Source organism: Nycticebus coucang, chromosome 7 (assembly GCF_027406575.1).
Source record: "Nycticebus coucang isolate mNycCou1 chromosome 7, mNycCou1.pri, whole genome shotgun sequence".
NCBI classification, from domain to species: Eukaryota; Metazoa; Chordata; class Mammalia; order Primates; family Lorisidae; genus Nycticebus; species Nycticebus coucang.
This window is the reverse complement of record NC_069786.1, coordinates 4,558,841-4,580,072: the sequence shown is the minus strand read 5'-3', so window position 1 is coordinate 4,580,072 and position 21,232 is coordinate 4,558,841.

The following is a 21,232-nucleotide window of genomic DNA, read 5'->3' as shown; positions in this document are numbered from 1 at the left end:
TACAGTGGTCAGGATTATATTAAAATAAAAAAAAAAACATGGATAATAGGTTAAAAAGCTGCTCCCTGAATATAGAGCAGTGGGAATGTCTAACTTTTCCATCATACTAGGCTTTGTGGCAGGGGGTGTGTATTCAGGGCGCACAGGAAGCTGTGTCCCTGGATTCCATCTCTGGCGTGCACGTGGATCTGCTCAGATGTACACGCTGTTCTCACAGGCACGGCTCACTCGTCAGGGCCAGAATTCACCACTTCTGATTCACTCTCAGTCTGTGTCTCCCCTGGAGGGGGAGGTTTGCAGGAGGCTTCCCCTGCAGGCTGGGGAGCGGCTGTCTCCCCTTCTTTTCTCAGCTCCTCTCCCGACATCCCTCTCTCTATCCTGGCTTCCATTCACCGGGGTCTCTATCAAGGCCTGCACTCCTCATGGCCAGGCCTGCACTTTCCAAACACTTCTTAAGCATCTCTAAATGTGTTAGAAACAAACCCCCCACCTGCTGCTAGCAGAAGAGACTCCTGCTAAGTCCTAAATGAGTTTCTGCAGCCAAGCAGCACCTGTCTGCTCGGGAGCTTACACAGCAGAGTATGTGGTCCAGCAATTGATCCCCATGTAGATTGTTCTCTTGTTGTGGAAAGCAAAGAGCTGCGTCCAGAAGCCCTCCTGGTCCCAGGCTAGCTCATCCTATTTAGAAAGTTATCCTGACAGGGAGCTGGGGGAAAGCAGGCAGCTCCGAGAAAGTGCGCCTGGGAATTAGAGGACCTGCCATAGCAGGAATCCTCACTTTGCTGCCACACTGCGGTGTCTTTGGGGAGCTTATTCACTCTGAACTTTGGCATCCACAGTGATTGGGAAATAGCACCTGTAACAACTTGTCTCACACCAGACATCTAACGCGGGTGAGCTGACATCCTGCAGACCCTCCGCAGGCCTCGCCCCTCCTGTCACCACGCCCCATGGGGCTGTTATGGGATTGTCTCAGCCACATGGGGATTGAGTCACAGGAATCTGAATAAGTTGCCTGAGATCTCTCGTAGCAGGAATCTGAGTCTCATGATGGCAGATGCCAATGCTCAAGTTCTCAGTGACAGAGCTGTGCTGAGTGTCTTCTCAGCGGGGTTCTTTCTATTAATAGATATACAGTTTTGAGTGGGAGAAATGCTTAATTGGAGGTTTTTTTTTTTTTTTTTTTTGCAGTTTTTGGCTGGAGCTGGGTTTGAACCCGCCACCTCCGGCATCTGTGGCGGCGCCCTACTCCTTTGAGCCACAGATGCCGCCCTTAATTGGAGTTTTTAAAGTTGTTAATATCAGCTGTGCTGCTACATGGTTGTTCTAAGCCCCAGAAAGTTCACTCCTTTGTGTTTCCAACACATTTGTCTTGGAGCAAACTGTGAGTCAGACCCAGGTAAAGTGCACAATTCTACCCACATCCATGACCCCAGGAGTTATTAACCCAGATCCTCCCCCTCCAAACACCCTTGGGGATGCTATAGTCTGTGGCACTCAGGCAACTATCTCATCCTTCCAGTGGTGCACGTAGCCAGGGTGTGGACACAGATCTGCCTGAATCTGAGTGTGCAGAATCCTGGGGTTACTGCATCACCTCCCAGGGCTCTTCCTGGCTTTTAAAGAAAAAACACTTAAATTGTATACCAGTCACAAGTCACTATTTCAAGGCAAGACAGCCCATGGTGTACACAACCTGGGCAAGAGGCATGGGTGCTGGGCTTCAGGAGACGCCAGTGCAGACCGCCAGTCAAGGGCCCTGCAGACCGCAAGTGCCACCTCGGGAGGAGAAACTGCTGTAAACTGCACTCGTGCTGCTGAAACAGGCGGGCAGGGACGCCTGCAGCTTCCTTCTCTGTTAAAACATTTTAGTATTTCTTAGAGAAGATACAAAATTCAAATTATTTCTAACCCCTTTCTCATTCAGGCTTCTTTCTCCCTATGTTAATTTCATTTAATAGGTTTAATGTTCTTCGTACAAAGTAACCAAAATACTTGGTTCTAATTTTTGAAATGCCAGCTTTGTTTTCAAAACAACATGACTACAAGTCATTACACTGCATTGGTTAGAGAACAAGGACCAGGAATAGAATGTCTGTCTGTGTTCAGTACAGGTGCAACCATTCATTTTTTTTCCTCCAATATTTTTGATCCGTGCTTGGTTGATCCACAGATGTGGCACTCACAAACACCAAGCGCCAACTGCATATATAATTTAATATGAAAAAATATCTCTCTCTCATGTATCTACTATATATAGTATAGGTATGTATACACACATATATATCATTGTATTGTACATTTTGAGTTCCCAGGAAACATTATTGTTCTTACTAAAGTGTCTAGAAAGACATTAAAGGAAAAAAAAAAGGACAAAGTGTCAGAGGAATTCTACAAGCTGGCCTGTGGCGATAAGGGACTGATCCTTCCTTCCTTCCCTCTCTTTCTCTCTTTCCTTCCTCCCTCCCTCCCTCCCTTTCTTTCTTTCTCTTTCTTTTCTTTTCTTTCTTTCTTGACAGAGCCTCAAGCTATCACTCTGGGTAGAGTGCTGTGGCATCACAGCTCACAGCAACCTCCAACTCCTAATTGCCTCCACACCCCCCCCCCGCCAAGTAGTGGGACTACAGGTGCCTGCTACAACACACGGCTATTTTTTGGTTGTAGTTGTCATTGTTTGGCAGGCCCGGGCTGGATTCAAACACGCCAGCTCTGGTGTATGTGGCTGGCACCTTAGCTGCTTGAGCTGCAGGCGCTGAGCTGGGACGACTTTTCATTTCCCCATCTACCTGGGAGTCCTGCCATGCCTCAGAGCCCGGTGTTGGCCATGACGTAGTGGCCCTGGGCACACCTTCTATCAGTTGTGACTGTGGCCTGTAGCAGTCTTAGACAGGAAAACTAGTGGTTAGGAGATGTATCCAAGTTGACTTGGGACCTAGAATTACTGGTTTCTTGGGATTAACTAAATTGTCCTTTGCTAAATCTACCGGTGTCTCTGGGTGGCGAGCCTCCATGGTGGCTGCAGTGACTCACCCCAGTAAGAGTTGCCTGGGAACCAAATGGGTCCCTGCCCCATCCAGGGATGCGGGTCTTCCTGTGAGCCACAGCTGCAAAGCCAGCAGGGAATCAGTGTTGAGGCCACTGGAGTGGTTTCATCTTGGAGAATGCCTGGGGAATTCTATAATTAGCAGTCATATTGCAAAGAAGTTAAAAATTCACAATTTATATTATGCTACTGTTCTAATCCTTTCTACTTTAGAATATATATTCTGAAAAATAATATATACCCATGTATAATACGTACATACATTAGCTTTGTTCTAATTTTATTCTAACTGTGTATATTCTGCATATACATTTACTAAAGGGCTCTTTTGACTGTTTCGTATTTCAGCACTCTCTAATTTACATGTACTCCTTAGCTTTGAAGAACTCAACCATTATTTATTTTTAAGAATTTAAAAATTCAAAAATTTAATCACTTGACTTTATTTACTAGTATTTATTTCCATGGTAATGTTTTGCTGGGAGCCAATTTAGCTATGCAAATATATGCACACTTTATGTCTAGAAATCCCATTTAATTTTAATAAGCAAGTTAGTAAACAAAAATCATATATTGTTGAATTTAAAAGATTATGAATAAAGAATAAAACTGATGATCTCACTAGAGGAATTTTTAGTATTCAATAACTCAGTGATGAATTAAAATGAGAACTGTGCTGAAGGAATGGAGTGAGCCAGTCAAATCCCATACGCTAGGAGCAAGATCCTTACAATTCATTTTCTGAGAAGACAAAAGGCAACAAAATAGAAACCAACTCAGAGTATGCCCCAAACGAGGGAGCAGTGAACAGTAACTGTCATAGTAATTGTTAATTCTAATGATATGAGTATAAACATAATGTCACTTCAGAAATCTTAACAGGCCCTTATTTGGTATTTAAATAAGTATTACTGAAAACTCACAAAACAATCATTTAAGGCTGTAGAATATATATATATATATATATATATAATTTTTCCATTATTTGTAAAGTTTAAGTTAAAAAAGCTGTGAAAATGATTTCAGAAAACAAAAAGCACAATCCAAGTAATGATGACTTTCCAAAAGCAGAGCTGGGGACAGAAAGGGTCCCGCTGGGTGTGACGCTGGTGCTGTGGGCATGGCCGCCGCTGTGTGGGGCCGGAGCCTGCTTCTCCACAGCCTGCTGGTTGGAGGGCTTCTCCTTTCTTTCCTCTTCCTCTTCCCCTTCCTTCCTTCCTTTCTCCCCTTCCTTCCTCCCTCCCTTCCTCCCTTCCTTTTTTCTCTCTGTCTTTCCCTCCCTCCCTCCATTCCTTCCTCCATTTTTTAGCAATAAAGTATTTTTAATTAAGGTGTATACATTGTTGTTTTTTTTTTGGCCAGGGCTAGGTTTGAACCTGCCACATCTGGCATACGGGGCTGGTGCCCTACTCTTTTGAGCCACAGGCGCCACCCTGTATACATTGTGTTTTAAATATAATGCTATTTCTCTCCTAATAGACTGCACTATAGTATAAACAGCTCTTACATGAATTGGGACACCAAGACATTTATGTGACTTACTTCACTGTGCTATTTGCCTCACTGCAGTACTCTGGAACTGAGCCTGAAAAGTGTTCAAGGTGTGCCTGCATATAAAGTGTCCTTCTAATGAACAATTCATAATTGGTTCTTCCTTTAAACAGAAGAATCTTGTCTGGTAATCAATCCCTGACTGTTGCGAGAACATTCTCTATGGTTCCTTCTTATTTCTGTATTTTTTTCTTAGCAGAGGTTTTCACGTCGTTTTGCTCTGACAGTCTTTTAAAGATTGTCTGTGTAGTGAACTTCAAAGATACAGATTGTTGCTCTGGAGTAGAGTTGTTTACTGTCTAAGATAAAGAGACAACATCTTCCGCCAAAGCAAATGTTGAATAGTGTTTGTAAAAGATATATATATATATTTTTATTTTATTAAATCATAGGATATATATTGTAAATACTAGAGCAACCAGGTAAAAAACAAAATAAAAAGGCATAGCTAATAGTGGAGATAAAGCAGAATGCTACAAATCCTTCCAAATGGAGATAGAAAGGGAAGAATGGGTTTGAAAATAAAGAAAATAAATGGCAAGATGATACATTTTAATCAACATCTTCATTAAACATACTCCAAGCACTCCAATTTAAAGGCAGTGCCAAGAACTGGGAAGGATTTGAGATTTTACTCTACTTACCAAACAAAAAAAAAAAGATGAGTCCCAAGACTGCCCTTACATTGACTGAAGGGAACCCCGGGGAAGGGGACCCCAAGCATCCCCACCTGAACAGACGAGGCACAGCCTGGTGTGGAGTGAGGCAGCACATCCTGGGAGGAACACGGCAGGGTAGAGAGCTGCAGAAAGAGCTCCCAGAGGCTGCAGAGGCCCCCCTGGGATATTCGATTGAATGTGGTTTAGTGGATGTATGCAAGGAAATGCCCAAGGCATAGGACAGAACAGCCTGAAGGATTTGAAACAAGTTGAGGTCTGGACTCAACCAGGAACCAGAAGCACAAATCCTGTCCTCACTAAGCAGAGTGACAAATCCGGCGTTGGGTGGGAGGCTGAGTGCCCAGGAGAATTTTGCCTCAGATACGGGGAAGATTGATGGTGTCCTGCCCTGGTTTTTCCTAACAACACGCAAAAAATAAAGGACACAAACAAAAAAACAACCTTTCACAAGTCACTGGGTCATGTTCTAGAACGATAATTAAGCATATTTATAGGACTACAAAAATTATCTAGCGCCAAACAAGACAAAGCGAATACAAAAAAGTGCAGTGCACCTGAAATGTTGAGAAGATGCCCCCGGTAAAGAGGAGTGAAATCTGTGCATTGTAACTGATGGAGAAGAGTCGTAGAGGATAGAATTTGCAGACAAGGATACTCAAAACAAAAATGATAAATCTGTTTCATATGTCCGAAGGTCTAGAGGAAAGATTCAACATGCTTAGTAGAGATGTGAGCAGTATGGAAAGGATCATAATCTAGAGATAAAAATTACAATATCCCAGGATGAAGAATGCACTGTGCTGTCAAACAAAAACATGTCTGAATTTAGATAAGGAGAAACTTTAATTAAAAACAATATTACAAGAGGGCAAAGCCTGGGACTGTAGGCTCTGCAAGCTCTTCCAAAGCAAGCAGAGAAAGGATTTCCTTTGCCAGGAAGGGTAAGTGGACTGGTAGGAACCTGTAAGGGGGAGTGGACAGGCAGGGGGTGAGCAGTGGGAGTGTCGACAGTCACCAGCAAACCCTCCTCGTGAGCTTGCAGGCATTCTGCATGGCCATGCTGTCCTCAGGGCCGGCCCACAGTCCAGAGGCTTGTAGGGAAGGTACACAGCTGACTACATTTTAGTCTAGACAGGGCAAAGGGCAAAAAGAGGGCAATTGTGAATACTTGGCCAGTAGAAAAATATTAGATAACTTGGATAAAATGGACAATTTCTTAGAAAGCCACAGGAGATCAGAATGGACTCAGAAAGGGAGGGATCATTGGAACAGATCTATGAAAAGAAGAGATTGAATCATTCAATAAAATCTTCCACCAAAGTCAAGATAAGCCTGAGCTTTCAGAAACTCCCGAGTGGCTGGAGCAGAGCTCAAACATGCCAGGTCCACACAGGTTAGGGTTGGGGGAAAAACCTGAATTAATTATGATGGTCGACAATAATGTATGGATGGACTTCTTAGGAAACTTGGGTAACATGAAAAAAGAAAGAAATACATTTTTATTTCACTCCTGGCCCCATTTTCCAGGATATTGAACTATTGATATTTTTATACTTTTCACTTTTTAAAATTATATATAGATATCCCCATTAAAACCCACTCTGATTCAATTGCATTTTGTATTATGTGTTGCAATTTAGATACATTTACAGCTATGTTGGTAAATAGTTTTGATAGAATTGACCATTAAAAATGTGAAATAAAAGGGGTAGAAGAACACCAATGAGAAACCTAAAATGAAATACAAAATCAATACAAATAAGATAACAAATTCCGTTATGAACAATACTTGTGGAGAGGGAGATGTTAATATTAGTTCTAATTTAAATCACGTAGCCTATAGCTTCCAAAGGAGCAGAGCACATAAGATAAACTTCAGACCACCCTGCAGGTGCAAATGTGGAAAAATTCAAACAAGAAGTTCTTATTTCTGGTTCATAATTTTATACTACACGCACTAAAGAGGCAATATCAGTGAGAATAAATGAAGACAAAAGGAAAAGCAAAGAAACCACAGGAAAACTCCTTGCCATACACGGCCTACCCACCTAAGTATGCAGCCTCCATTCTCCACCCTCGAAGTCGAGAGGGGCCACTTCTCTTGCTTTGATATGTAGAAAAGTTTAGAGCCAAGAGTCTCAAACTTGGAATAAAAAAGAATCGCTGATTTATTTCTAGCGTACTTAAGAAATCCCTTACAAACATTTTAGTTTGAATGGTATTTTTTTTTTATACTTAAAGCACACCTCGCATACCAGTAAAGTTTTCCTCTTGTTTATTTTCAGCTGACATCCAACTGCAGGACTTGTATGCATTAGTCTAAACCCATTCCAAATGATCCAGAATGTGGGAGCCCAGGAAATGTTTGGCACCATGATACGACGTAGTAGGCATCACAAACCTCTGTGCCTGCCAGGGAAGTTTGCTGACGTTACTCAAGCCGAGGTACCGAACCGTTGTCTGGTTTCCTCTTGAATTTAGCAGTCAGGTTGGTCTAGTCTAGAGGGGCTGCTCCTGGGTAGTTCGCAAATGCAAACCTGAGTTCTGTAAACTGTGCGGTTTGCTTTCTAATCATTCCGTTTCACCTTCGAAAGTGTTGTTTTTGGTTCTTTGTCATCAGGATCAGACGATGTAATTTAAGGTGAAGGAGGATGTCTTAGGTGTTTTTATACAATGTATACCGGTTTGGAAAACAGTACACACAACTGAAAAAAAAAATAAACTTTTTAAAGAGAGCAAGGACAGGGCGCTGGTGGAAAAGGCCGTGCAATGCAGGACAGCCCTGCACAGGTCGGGGATTCAGAGGGAGGAGGCTCTTGACTGGTTGACTCTTGTAAAGGGAGAAGACTCCGGCTAACGCCTGCGGGAAGCCTGGGCAGCCTGCAGGAGAAACCCTGCCCAGGGTCTCTGCCCGGCGCGCGGGGGGCGAGAGGGGGCCTGGGGCCCTGGGATGTGCGTGGGGGCGAGGCGCGGGGTGGCTGAGGTGTGCGGCGGGGCTGGGGTGGGGGGCAAGGTGCAGGGGGTGAGTCCTGGGGGGTGGGTGGGAGTGAGGCGCGGGGAGCCAGGTGCAGTGGTGAGGTGCGGGGGGTTGTGGGGGAGACGCTGGGCGGGGAGATGTAGGGGAGGGGGTGAGGTGCAGGAGCGGGGTGGCCAGGCCTGCCGGGTGGGGTGTGGGGGGAAGGCCCAGCCGGACAGCAGCTCTCACACCAGAATTCTCTGTGGTCCTGGGCGGCTCAGTGGGAACAGTGGCCTGGGTTCTGTGACCTGCTCCATGAGGTCCTTACTGTCTTTGTGGTCCTTGGCATAGGAAGGAAGGGCTGGGAAGTCCAGTAGCAACAGTTCTGCTTTGTAAAGACTTGTCTGCTCAGAATACGACCGGGATGTCCCGGGCAGTGGTGCCCGTGTCCTGGGTCCTGGAGAGGAGCGTGGCCTCCACGTGCACGGACAGGGCGGAGAGCCCGGGTCACCCAGCCTCAGTGGAGCCCCCGTGGGCGGTGGTGTCCCTGGGCCTCGCCTGCCTGCAGCATGCCCCTGTGTCCTCTCTGGCCCCACAAATGTCCGCACCTCGCCCGCTAATCGGCCTGCGCTGTTGGTGACATCTGCCTTTCACGATTTCAGGAAAGTGCATTAATGGGACATTGCTACAAAGTCCTGAACGGAGCCTTCTGAAGCAGTTGGGTTACTCACCGATAGCCGTGGCCGCTGGCCACACAGGGTCGTAAACAGCCGTGTAGACCACTTACCTGCTCCTCATGACCTGCAGCGGGGTCCTTCAAATGTGCTGTCCCCCCAACACTGTGGATGGCTGGGGACACGGACAAGGCTGTGCAGTGGCACAGACGGTAGAGACCGGAATCTGTGTGGTTCGGGCTCAGGAAGGTGCCTTAGATATTTAAACGACTCACATGATGATTTGTTTATATTTATTCCTTGCCTATGTACCCCTAGTCTCTGTGAGAACAAGGGCCTCCATTTGTGGTGTCTCCCCAGAGCTGGGTAGAAACTTCTGACGGTTTTTTAAGTGTACGTTGACCTGAATTATGAGGACTGTGCATGGAGGAATTACCTAGTGCAAAGGTGCAGATTGGTAGGAAGCTAAGTTCTGTGACCGACAAAGGCATTTAAGAGACGCAGCCTTTTTGGAGCTTTCTTCAACGCCCCCATACACTTTACCAGCTATCCACTTTGCAGAGGAGAGCAATGACCCGGCTATTTCAGCATCAGGAAGCAGTTTGGCCGGGGCTGGGCCTGAACCCGCCACCCTTGGCATATGGGGCCGGCGCCCTACTCGCTGAGCCACAGGTGCTGCCCCCGGGTGGATTTTCAATCCATGCATCTCTAGTAACACTCATATTACATGAATGCCCCTTCGATGAATGTTGAAAAAATTAAACATAATCAAACTGACTTACAAAAGTAGAGATGAGCAATATACTGTGAATAGTGTGCTGAAACATTGTTCACAAGTCATTAATGAGGCCTGTCTGGAGGAGAGAGATTTTAGTTTTTTTTTTTAATAAATCCTAACTGTGTACATTGATACATTTATGGGGTTCAGCGTACTCATTTGATATACAGTGTGAAATGCTTACATTGAACAGATGAACACATCCATCACAATTATACTCATTTCTTAATAATTTTGAAATGGACCCTTGCATCATGTGCGTTAGGTGAGAATCCCCCATATACCCCCCCCTTCCCTCCCTTCCCTTCTACTCCTCTTTTTTTCTACTTTCTGGATTATAGTTATGTTTTACCATTCATATGAATGCGTAGGACACTGTACATTGATTTCATAGTAGTATTGAGTACATTGGATGCTTTTTTTTTTTTTACCATTCTTGAGGTACTTTACTAAGAAGAATATGTTCCAGCTCTATCCAGGTAAACATTAAAGATGTGAAGTCTCCATCTTTTTTTTTTTTTTAATTTGTGTTTTATTTATTTATTTTTTTATTGTTGGGGATTCATTGAGGGTACACAGAACCAGGTTACATTAATTGATTTTGCTAGATAAGTACCTTCTTATAATTGTGTCCCACCCCCAAAGGTGCACCATACTCCTTGTACCCCCACCCCCTCTCTCCTTCCCCTTATCAGCTCTCCCTATCTCCCACTCTCTAGCTCCCACCTTGAACTAGGACCTTAATTGTCCTCACATCAGAATTGAGCACACAAGATTCTTGTTCTCCATTCTTGTGATGCTTTACTAAGAATAATGTGTTCTACATCCATACGGGTTAATACAAAAGATGTAAAGTCTCCATCTTTTTAATGGCTGAATAGTATTCCTTGGTATACATATACCACAGCTTGTTAATCTATTCCTGGATTGGTGGGCATTTAGGCTATTTCCACATTTTGCTGATTGTAAATTGAGCTTCAATAAACAGCATAGTGCAAGTGTCCCTGTGGTAAAAGGATTTTTTTCCTTCTGGGTTGATGCCCAGTAATGGGATTGCAGGATCAAATGGGAGGTCTAGGTTGAGTTTTTTGAGGGTTCTCCATACTTACTTCCAAAAAGGTTGTACTAGTTTGCAGTCCCACCAACAGTGTAAAAGTGTTCCTTTCTCTCTACATCCAGGCCAGCATCTGCAGCTTTGAGACTTTGTGATGTGGGCCATTCTCACTGTGGTTAGATGATACTCTGGGTGGTTTTGATTGGCATTTCTCTAATAATTAGGGATGATGAGCATTTTTTCATATGTTTGTTAGCCATTCATCTGTCCTCTTTAGAGAAGCTTCTAGTCATCTCTCTTGCCCAGTGATCTAAGGGATTGTTGGCTTTTTTCATGTGGATTAATTTGATCCACTCTATAGATCATAGTTATCAAGCTTTTGTCTGAATCAAAGTATGCAAATATCCTTTCCCCATGTGTAGGTTGTCGGTTTGCTTTGGTTGTTGTCTCCTTAGCTGTACAGAAGTTTTCAGTTTCATTAAGTCCCATTTCTTTATTTTTGTTGTTGTGCTTGCCATAAAGTCTTCCTCATAAAGTCCTTCCCCAGGCTGATAGCTTCCAGTGTTTTCCCCATGCTTTCTTTGAGGATTTTAATTGTTTTGTACCTTAGATTTAGGTCTTTTATCCATCTTTAATTAATTTTTGTGAGTGGAGAAAGGTGTGGGTCCAGTTTCAGTCTTTTACATGTGGATGTCCAGTTCTCACAGCACCATTTATTGAATAGGGAGTCTTTCTCCGAGTGTATGTTCTTGTTTATGTCAAAATTAGGTGGCTGTAAGATGTTTGTTTCAGCTCCTGGTTTTCTATTCAGTTCCAAATGTCTATGTGTCTATATTTGTGCCAATGCCATGCTATTTTGATCGCTATGGCCTTGTAGTACAGCCTAAAGTCTTGTAGGCTGATGCCCCTGGCTTTGTTTTTATTACTAAGAATAGCCTTGGATACACGGGGTTTTTTTCTGGTTCCATAGAAAACAAAGAATTATTTTTTCCAACTCTTGAAAATACGATGTTGGTATTTTAATAGGGATAGCATTGAATCTGTAGATTGCTTTGAGAAGTATAGACATTTTAATAATGTTGATTCTTCCCAGTCATGAGCATGGTATGTTCTTCCATTTGTTAATATCTTTGGCTATTTCTTTTCTTAGGGGTTCATAGTTTTCTTTATAAAGGTTCTTCACCTCTTTTGTGAGGTGTATTCCTAGGTATTTCATTTCTTTTGGAGCTACTGAGAAGGGTATTGTGTCCTGAATTTCCTTCTCATCTTGGCTGTTCTTGGCATATACAAAAGCTACTGATTTGTGGACATTGATTTTACATCCTGAGACATTACTGTGTGTATTGATCACTTCCAGGAGTCTTGTGGTTGCATCTTTGGGGTCCTCTAAGTATAAGATCATATCATTGGCAAAGAGGGAGAGTTTCATTTCCTCTTTCACCATTTGGATGCCTTTAATTTCCCTCTCTTGCCTGATTGTGTTGGGTAGAACTTCCAGCACTGTGTTGAATGGTAGTGGTGATAGAGGACACCCTTGTCTTATTCAATTCTGAGTGTAAAAGCTTTCATTTTTACTCCATTCAGTGTAATATTAGCTGTGGGTTTGTCATAGATGGCTTCAATCAGTTTAAGGAATGTGCCACTAATGCCTATATTCTTAAGCATTCTAATTAGGAAAGGATACTGAATTTCATTGAATGCTTTTTCTGCATCAATTGAGAGGATCATATGGTCGTTGTTTTTGCTACTGTTTGATATGGTGAATTATGTATGGATTTGCATATGTTAAACCAGCCTTGCATCCCTGGGATGAATCCTACTTGATTGTGATGTATGATTTTTTTAATGTTAAGCTGTAATCTATTCACTAGATGAGATTTTATTGAGAATTTTTGCATCTATATTCATTAGTGAAATAGGTCCATCATTCTTTTTTTTTGAGACAGAGCCTCAAACTGTCACCCTGGGTAGAGTGCCGTGGCATCACAGCTTACAGCAACCTCCAACTTCTGGGATCAGGCCATTCTCCTGCCTCTGCCTCCCAAGTAGCTGGAATTACATGCTCCTGCCACAATGCCTGGCTATTTTTTGTTGCAACCATCATTGTTGTTTGTCAGACCTAGGCTGGATATGAACCCGCCAGCTAAGGTGTATGTGGCTGTCACCTCAGCTGCTTGAGCCACAGGTGCCAAGCCAGTTCAACTTTTTAGTTGGGTCTTTTCCTGGTGATGTTTCAGAGTGATGTTTGCTTCATAGAATACGTTGGGGAAGATTCCCTCCTCCTCATTTTTTGGGAATAATTTCTGTACTATGGGAATAAGCTCTTCTTTGAAGGTTTGATAGAATTCTGGGATGAAGCCATCTGGACCAGGGCACTATTTTGTTGGAAGTTTTTTTTATTGTTTCTTTGATCTAAGTGCTTGAAATTGGTTCAGAAAGTCAATTTCATCTTGATTAAGTCTAGGGAGGGGGTGAATTCCAAGTATTGATCCATTTCCTCTACATTGTCAAATTTCTGGGCATAGAGTTTATTGTGGTGTTCAGAGATAATCTCTTGTATCTCTGTGGCATCTGTTGTTATTTTCCCTTTACCGTTCCTGATTGAGGTTACAAGAGATTTTACTTTTCTGTTCTAGTAAGTCTGGCCAAAGGTTTATCTATTTTATTTACTTTTTCAAAAAAACAACTTTTTTTCATGAATTTTTTGAATGATTTTTTTTTTTGTTGTTTTCAATTTTTTAAATATCTGGTTTAATTTTGGCTATTTCTTTTCTTTTGTTTGGTTTAGGCTTAGATTGATCTTCTTTTTACAGTTCCATAAGGTGGTTTGTGAGTGTGCTGATGTGTTCTCTTTTGGTTTTTCAAAGTAGGCATAGACGTGATAAATTTTCCTCTCAGGTCTGCTTTGCTATATCCCAGAGGATTTGGTAACTTGTGTCTTCATTGTTGTTGTGGTTGAGGAAATTAACAAGTTCCTCTTTAAACTCTTCCTGAACCCAACTATCATTCAGCAGAAGGTTGTTTGGTTTCCAAGACTTTGTGTGGGGATGAACAATTTTGTTGGAGTTGAGCTTGACCATTATGGCCTTATGGTCTGAGAAGAGACCTTGTGTGATTTATATTCCTTTAATTTTGCTGAGGTTTGATTTGTATCCTAGGATGTGACCTATCATGGAGTATGTGCCATGAGTTGAAGAGAGAAAAGTAATTCTTTTACTTTGGAATGGTGTGTTCTGGTATATGTCTATTAATCCCATTTGATCTAGGGTCACACTTAAGTCCTTTGTATTCTAGTTTAGTTTCAGTTTAGAAGATTTGTCCAGTTCTTCAATTGTTCTCTTCTCTCCATATCCATGCCAACATCTGCAGTTATCAGATTGTGTGATGTGGACTGATCTTACTGGAGTTAGGTGATATCTCTGGGTTTGATTTGCCTTTCTCTGATGATTAAAGATTAGGAACATTTTTCCATGTGTTTGTAGGCCATCTGCCTGTCTTCTTCAGAGAATTTTCTGTTCAAGTCTCTTGCCCACATAGAAATGGGGTTATTGTTCTTTTCTTACTGATTAGTTTGAGTTCTCTGTGGGTTCAAGTTATGAGATCTTTGTCAGAAGCATAACCTACAAAAACATTCTCCCATTTTGAAGGCTGTCTGTTTGCTTTAGTTACTGTGGTCTTGGCTGTGCAAAAGCTTTTGGGTTTGATCAGATCTCAGTAATGTATTTTTGGTGTTGCTTCAATTTCCTGGGGGGGTCCTCCTCATAAAATATTCTCCCAGGCTGATTTCTTCAAGTGTTTTTCCTGCACTCTCTTCCAGTATTTTTATAGTTTCATGTCTTAAGTTTAAATCTTTGATCCAGTGAGAATCAATTTTTTTTTTTTTTTAAGAGACGGAGTCTCACTTTGTTGCCCTTGCTAGAGTGCGTGGTGTCATAGCTCACAGCAACCTCCAGCTCCTGGGCTTAGGTGATTCTCCTGCCTCAGCCTCCTGAATAGCTGGGACTACAGGAGTCCCTACAAGAGCCCGCCATAACGCCTAGCTATTTTTTTGTTGCAGTTTGGCTGGGGCCGGGTTCAAACCTGCCACCCTCAGTATATGGGGCTAGCGCCCTACTCACTGAGCCACAGGCACCACCCGAGAATCAATTTTTGTTAATGGTGAAGGGTGGGGGTCCAATTTCAGTCTTCTATAGGTCATGAGCCAGTTCACCCAGCACCACTTATTAAATAGGAAGTCTTTCTCCCACCTGAATGTTTTTGATAGGCTTATCAAAGATCAAATGCTGAAAAGTAGCTGGGTTCATCTCTTGGTTTTCTATTCTGTTCCATAAATTTACCTCTCAGTTTTGTGCCAGTACCATGCTGTTTTGATCACTATTGATTTATAGTATAGCCTGAAGTCTGGTAAAGTGACACCTCCTGATTTGTTTTTATTTCTGAGTAATGTATTTGCTATTCAAGGTTTTTTCTCATTCCATATAAAATGAAGCACTATGTTTTCAAGCTCTTTAAAGTATAACATTGGTGCTTTAATAGGGATTGCATTAAATCTGTAGATTGATTTGGGTAGTATGGACATTTTAGCAATGTTGATTCTTCCCAGCCATGAGCATGGTATGTTTTTCCATTTAACATCTTCAGCTATTTCTTTTCTCAGCGTTTCATAATTCTCTTTATAGAGATATTTCACATTCTTTTTAAGTTAAATTTCCAGATATTTTATCTTTTTTGGCACTACTGTAAAAGGAATAGAGTCCTTGACTATATTTTCAGCTTGACTATTGTTGGCATATATAAAAGCTACTGATTTGGAAATATTGATTTTGTATCCTGAGACACTGTATTCCTTGATTGCTTCTGAGAGTTTTGTAGTTGAGTTCCTGGGGTTTTCCAAGTAGGAGCTCTTATCACCAGTGAAGAGTGAGAGTTTGATCTCCTCTGACCCTATTTGAATATCCTTGATAACTTTCTCTTGCCTGATTGCAATGGCGAAGACTTCCATTACTATGTTGAATAGCAGTGGAGTCATTGCTTGCCTAGTTCCAGATCTGAGTGTGAATGTTTTCAATTTTACACAATTCAATGTGATATTGGCTGTGGGTTTGCTGTAGATGGCCTCCATCAGTTTAAGAAATGTCCCTTCTATGCCCATTTTCTTAAATGTTCTGATCATGAAAGGATACTGTATATTATCAAAAGCTTTTTCTGCATCAATTGAGAGAATCATATAGTCTTTGTTTTTTATTTTATTGATGTGAGGTATTATATTGATAGATTTGCATATGTTGAACAACCCTGTAACCCTGGAATAAAACCAACTTGATTATGGTGTATAATTTTTTGATGTGTTATTGAATTCTGTTTGCTAAGATCTTATTGAATATTTTTGCACTGATATTCATTAATGATTTTGGTCTATAATTTTCTTTCTTTGTTAGCTCCTTTCCTGGTTTGGGGATTAGGGTGATATTTGCTTCATAGAATGTGTTGGGAAGTATTCCTTCTTTTCTGTGTTTTGGGAAAGGTTGTATAATATAGGTACTTGTTCCTCTGGAAAGGTTTGATAGAATTTGGATATGAAGCCATCTGGTCCCAGATTTTTCTTTTTTGGGAGATTTCACATTGTTGATGCTATTTCAGTGATGGATATAGGTCTATTCAAGGGTTCTAATTCTTTCTTCTGGTTGAGGCGAAGGTGGCATGCTTCCACGTATTGGTCCCTTTTGTTCAGATTTTCTTTTTTTTTTTTAATTAAATCATAGCTGTGTACATTGATATGATCATGGGGCATCATTCACTAGCTTTACAGACCGTTTACCAAGTTTCACATATACCCTTGTAAGATGCACCGCTGGTGTAATCCCACCAATCCCCTTCCCTCTACTCATCTCCCCCCTCCCTCCCCTTCCTTTCCCCCTTCCCCCTATTCTTAGGTTGTAACTGGGTTATAGCTTTCATGTGAAAACCCTACATTAGTTTCATAGTAGGGCTGAGTACATTGGGTACTTTTTCTTCCATTCTTGAGATACTTTACTAAGAAGAATATGTTCCAGCTCCATCCCTGTAAACATGAAAGAGGTAAAGTATCCATCTTTCTTTAAGGCTGCATAATATTCCATGGTGTACATATACCACAATTTATCAATCCATAAGTGGATCGATGGGCACTTGGGCTTTTTCCATGACTTAGAAATTATGAATTGGGCTATAATAAACATTCTGGTACAAATATATTTGTTATAATGTGATTTTTGGTCTTATGGGTATATACCTAGTAGAGGAATTATAGGATTGAATGGCAGATCTATTTTTAGATCTCTAAGCGTTCTCCAAACATCTTCCCAAAAGGAATGTATTAATTTGCATTCCCACCAGCAGTGTAGAAGTGTTCGCTTTTCTCCACATCCACGCCAACATCTCTGGTCTTGAGATTTTGTGATATGGCCTAATCTTACTGGAGTTAGATGGTATCTCAAGGTAGCTTTGATTTGCATTTCTCTGATGATTAAAGATGATGAGTATTTTTTCCTATGTCTGTAGGCCATACACCTGTCTTCTTCAGAGAAGTTTCTCTTCAAGTCCCTTGCCCAGCCTGCAATGGGATCACTTGTTCTTTTCTTGCTTATATGTTTGAGTTCTCTGTGGATTCTGGTTATTAAACCTTTGTCGGAGACATAACATGCAAATAAGTTCTCACATTCTGAGGGTTGTTTGCTTGCTTTACTTACTGTGTTCTTGGCTGTGCAGAAGCTTTTTTAAATTATTATTAAATCATAGGTGTGTACATTAATGTGATCTTGGGGCACCATACACTGGTTTTATACACAGTTTGACACATTTTCATCACACTGGTTGACAAAGCCTTCCTGGCATTTTCTTAGTTATTGTGTTAAGACAATTATATTCTACATTTACTGAGTTTCACATGTATCCTTGAAAGATGCACCGCAGGTGTAATCTCACCAATCACTCTCCCTCTGCCCACCTCCGCCTTCCCGCCCCTCCCTCTCCCCCTTTCCCATATTCTTAGGTTATAACTGGGTTATAGCTTTCATACAAAAGCCATAAATCAGTTTTATAGCAGGGCTGAGTACATTGAATACTTTTTCTTCCATTCTTGAGATACTTTACTAAGAAGAGTATGTTCTAGCTCCATCCATGTTAACATGAAAGAGGTAAAGTCTTCATCTTTCTTTAAGGCTGCATAATATTTCATGGTGTACATATACCACAATTTATTAATCCATTCGTGGATCGATAGGCACTTGGGCTTTTTCCATGACTTAGCAATTATGAATTGGGCTGCAATAAACATTCTGGTACAAATATCTTCTTTGTTATAAAGTGATTTTTGGTCTTCTGGGTATGTGCCTAGTAGAGGAATTATAGGATTGAATGGCAGGTCTATTTTTAGCTCTCTAAGTATTCTCCACACGTCTTTCCAAAAGGAATGTATTAATTTACATTCCCATCAGCAGTGTAGAAGTGTTCCCTTTTCTCCACATCCACGCCAACATCTCTGGTCTTGGGATTTTGTGATATGGGCTAATCTTACTGGAGTTAGATGGTTTCTCAAGGTAGTTTTGATTTGCATTTCTCTGATGATTAAAGATGATGCACATTTTTTCACATGTTCATAGGCCATGCGCCTGTCTTCTTCAGAGAAGTTTCTCTTCAAGTCCCTTGCCCAGCCTGCGATGGGATCACTTGATCTTTTCTTGCTTATACGTTTGAGTTCTCTGTGGATTCTGGCTATTAAACCTTTGTCAGAGACATAACCTGCAAATATCTTCTCCCACTCTGAGGGCTGTCTGTTTGCTTTACTTACTGTGTTCTTGGCTGTGCAGAAGCTTTTTAGTTTGATCATGTCCCAGTAGTGTATTTTTGAAGCTGCTTCCATTGCCTGGGGGGGTCGTCCTCATAAAATGCTCGTCCAGACCAATTTCTTCAAGGGTTTTCCCTGCACTCTCTTCTAGTATTTTTATAGTTTCATGTCTTAAGTTTAAATCTTTAATATAGCAAGTGTCTATCTTGGTTAATGGTGAAAGGTGTGGGTCCAGTTTCAGTCTTCTACAGGTTGGCAGCCAGTTCACCCAGCACCATTGTTAAAAAGGGAATCTTTTCCCCACTGAACATTTTTAATTGGCTTGTCAAAGATCAGATAACGGTAAGTAGCTGCATTTATCTCTTGGTTCTCTATTCCGTTCCACACGTCTACTTCTCTGTTTTTGTGCCAGTACCATGCTGTTTTGATCACTATCGATTTATAGTATGTCTGAGGTCTGGTAGTGTGATTCCTCCTGCTTTGTTTTATTTATGAGTAATGTCTTGGCTATTTAAGGTTTTTTTCTGATTTCATATAAAACTAAGTATTATTTTTTCATGATCTTTATAGTATGACAGTGGAGCTTTAATAGGGATTGCATTAAAATTGTATATTGCTTTGGGTAGTATGGACATTTTAACAATGTTGATTCTTCCCAGCCATGAGCATGGTATATTTTTCCATTTGTTAACATTTTCAGCTATTTCTTTTCTTAGAGTTTCATAGTTCTCTTTGTAGAGCTCTTTCACATCTTTTGTTAGATAAACTCCCAAATATTTCATCTTCTTTGGCACTACTGTTAATGGAATAGAGTCCTTATCTGTTTTTTCAGCTTGACTATTATTGGTATATATAAAGGCTACCGATTTATGAATGTTGATTTTGTAACCTGAGATGTTACTGTATTCCTTGATCACTTCTAAGAGTTTTGTAGTAGAATCCCTGGTGTTTTCCAGATATACAATCATATCATCTGTGAAGAGTTAAAGTTTGATTTCTTCTGACCCTATATGGATACCCTTGATCGCCTTTTCTTCCCTAATTGCGGTGGCTAAAACTTCCATTACAATGATAAAGAGCAGTGGAGACAATGGATAGCCTTGTCTGGTTCCTGATCTGAGTGGAAATGATTTCAATTTAACTCCATTCAATACGATATTGGCTGTGGGTGTGCTGTAGATGGCCTCTATCAGTTTAAGAAATGTCCCTTCTAAACCAATTTTCTTTAGTGTTCTGATCATGAAGGGATGCTGTATATTTTCAAAGGGATGCTGTGTATTTTTCTGCATCAATTGGGAGAATCATATGGTCTTTGGTTTTTAATTTGTTTATGTGCTGAATTATACTTATAGATTTACGTATATTGAACCAGCCTTGAGACCCTGAGACAAAACCAACTTGGTCATGATGTATAATTTATTTGATGTGTTGCTGGATTCTGTTTGTTAGGATCTTGTTGAATATTTTTGCATCTATGTTCATTAGTGATATTGGCCTATAATTTCCTTTTCTTGTTGGGTCTTTTCCTGGTTTGGGGATCAGGGTGATGTTTGCTTCATAGAACGTGTTGGGTAGTCTTCCTTCTTTTTCTACCTTTTGTAACAGGTTGAGTAATATAGGTACTAATTCCTCTTTAAAGGTTTGGTAGAATTCTGACGTGAAGCCATCTGGTCCCAAGCTTTTCTTTTTAGGGATATTTTGTATGGTTGATGCTATTTTGGAACTTGTTAAGGCCTGTTCAACATTTCCACTTGATTCTGGCTAAGTCTGGGAAGGTGACATGCTTCCAAGTATTGGTCAATTTCCTTCAGATTTTTATATATCTGAGAATAAAGTTTCTTGTATTATTCATTAAGGACTTTTTGAATTTCTGAGGAGTCTGTTGTTATTTCATCTTTGTCATTTCTAATTGATGAGATTAGAGATTTTACTCTTTTTCTCCTGGTTAGGTTAGCCAACAGTTTATCTATTTTATTGACCTTTTCAAAAAACCAACTTTTTGATTCATTGATCTGTTGTATAATTCTTTTGTTTTCAATATCATTTAATTCTGCTCTAATGTTTGTCATTTCTTTTCTTCTACTAGGTTTGTGGTTGGAATGTTCTTCCTTTTCCAGTTGCTTGAGATGTCCCATTAAGTTGTTAACTTCCTCTCTTTCCATTCTCTTGAGGAAGGCTTGCAGTGCTATAAATTTCCCTCTTAGGACTGCCTTTGCTGTATCCCAGAGGTTCTGATAATTTGTGTCTTCATTGTCGTTTTGTTCCAAAAATCTGGCAATTTCCTTCTTAATCTCTTCTTTGACCCAGCTATCAATGGGCCTAAGATTATTTAGTTTCCATAACTTTGTTTGAGTATGAAGATTCCTGTTGAGTTCAACTTTTATTCCATGGTGGCCTGAGAAGATACAAGGAATCATTTTTATTCTTTTAAATTTGCTGAGGTTTACTCTTTTGTCCTAAGATATGATCAATTTTTGAGGATGATCTGTGGGCTGATGAGAAGAATTTATATGCAGTTTTATTAGGATGAAAGGTTCTGTAGAGGTCTGTAAAGTCCATTTGTTCTAGGGTTAGGTTTAAGTCTAATATTTCTTTGTTTAGTTACTTCTTGGAGGATCTATCCAAAACTGTCAAAGGGGTGTCAAAATCTCCAACTAGGATAGTGCAGGAA